The sequence below is a fragment of the Lipotes vexillifer genome, unplaced genomic scaffold (assembly GCF_000442215.2).
Source record: "Lipotes vexillifer unplaced genomic scaffold, Lipotes_vexillifer_v1.1 scaffold469, whole genome shotgun sequence".
NCBI classification, from domain to species: domain Eukaryota; kingdom Metazoa; phylum Chordata; class Mammalia; order Artiodactyla; family Lipotidae; genus Lipotes; species Lipotes vexillifer.
In genome coordinates, this window is record NW_006788006.1 from 114,506 (window position 1) to 116,653 (window position 2,148).

Genomic DNA, 2,148 nt, shown 5'->3' on the forward strand with positions numbered 1-2,148 from the left:
GGTCCCTGTAAAGAGTCCCGGAAATCAGGGTCAGATGTACTTGTTGTGTCCCTAGAAATTCCTCAAATGCGGCTGTTAACTTTTCCAGGCTTTTTCAACTCAGTTAAGGAGTCTGGTGCTGGATAATTTCTGAGGATTTATCGGGGTGTTAGCTCTGTGCTACTAGAGTAAGTACATTTTAAAACAAACGAACAGACAGACCGCGCTGGGTTGCTGTCGCCATCGTTGCAGCCCCTTGGGTCTCAACAAGACCGGTGATGCTTCAGAATGGGAGACAAGCCAGTTTGGGAGCAGATTGTATCCAGCTTCATTCAACATTACTACCAGTTATTTGATAACGACAGAACCCAACTAGGCGCAATTTATATTGACGCGCCATGCCTTACTTGGAAAGGACAGCAGTTTCCGGGGAAAGCTGCCATTGTGGAGAAATTGTCTAGCTTCCATTCTGCAAAATCCAGCACAGCATCACGGCTCAGCACCATCAGCCCATGCCAGATAGCTGCATCATCAGCACGGTTGGAGCCCAGCTCAACGCAAGTGAAGACCCTACCACGGGGTTCCACCAGATGTTCCTATTAAAGAACATCAACTGATGCTTGGGTTTGCACCAATGACAGGTTCAGGCTTGCCCTGCACAACTTGGGCTAACGCTCACCCAGCCAGGCACTCATGCTGTTTCCTCCTCCCTCCTCTTCCCGATACTATTCACACTCCTCCAGATGCTCGGAATATCATACACAAATGAGCAGCGCCACGGTGGGAGTAGGCGCAGTACGCCGCTGCTACTGAGGTATTGTGCATGATGTTTGGACGCTAGACTAGTTGCATCTGACAGGAGAAGTTTGTGTTGTACCAGCGCATGCCTTGGAAAGACAAGTTAATGCAAAAGGTTGTCTTTTTTTTTTTTTTAATCTACTGATAAGTTGTTTTAGTAACCCGAAGAAGTGAAGGAGAAAGCTGCTGCCTCACTGCCCAGATGTACTGATTTGTTCAGATGTTTCAATGCCTCATGATACAATAAAACCATGGAAATTTTCTTACAAAAACAAACAAACAAACAACCTTTTTAAAGAAATTATACCAAGTAGTTGTGTGGGGGGTAAAGGCAGATGTTTTTGGAAGTGAGGCTAAGGATAGAAGTAGATGATAACCTTTCAACTAGAAGAGATAATGTAAAGAAAGAAAATAGGAACACAAAGTAACATTTACATGATCTAGTCTTAAAGTGGGAAATCTACATCATCCAAGCCACAGGGAAGATAGCTATGTTCACATCAAGTTGGTTTTAGATGGTACATCTGTCTCATTTGTTAAGTCCCATTAGCCTTCCTCGTGGCAGAGCTGGGGAGTCCCCAGTGAGGCTACCAGCATGAGCCAGACCCAGGGCCCACCTTACAGTTCAGAATTCTGGCTCTTACCATTCAGGATGAGGTTTAGGAGCCAGACCTTTCTCATTTCCAAAGCCCACAACACAGGCTTTAGGATGCCTTTTCTCAGCAAGCTACTACAAACCAAGAGGTTTTGGTTCCCAGACATTCCACAGATCTGGGAGAGAATTCTTACCTGGAAATGTCTTTCCACAACCTAATGGTGACTGAGACATACAAGAGCCCCCTTCAGCGACTGGATTCAATCACAGTTATGGGGCAGCCGACTTTCCAGCCTTCAACTCCTGTACTCACTATTAACTGTCTACTTTCTTGTCAAGTCAGTAAGCCAGCAGCCCACACATCTCTCTCCTGGGTTTCCCCAAAATACCAGCTGAACTCTAGTACCTGTCAAGATCCCCTTAGCCTAATGAGAACCGTTCATCAACACTCCATTTTGTTAAAAGACCCATAACAGCTTATGATAGTGTTAAAGAAAAATTATTCATGACACTAGTTAAAGCACAATAAGGCTGATCTTGGAGATGCAGTGGTGACTGGTGGCGTGAAGCGAGATCTTAATTCCCTGCCCAAGAATTGAACCTGGGTAGCCTGGATGAAAACCAGGAATCCTAGCCAGCAGACCCCCTGGCTCTTGCCTCCAGTGAAAAATGCATTTCTCACGGAGGCAAAAACTATAAAAACAGGTACAAAGTTTATTATTAGAGACATAGCACAACAACAAGTGGGAGAGCAAACAGAGAAAGTGTGTTTAGTT

At 45.0% G+C, this 2,148-nt stretch overlaps 1 pseudogene; it reads left to right on the forward strand.

Moving 5' to 3' along the window:
- The first annotated feature begins 267 nt into the window (after positions 1 to 267).
- Positions 268 to 651, forward strand: LOC103076733 (nuclear transport factor 2 pseudogene; annotated as a pseudogene).
- The last annotated feature ends 1,497 nt before the right edge of the window (positions 652 to 2,148 follow it).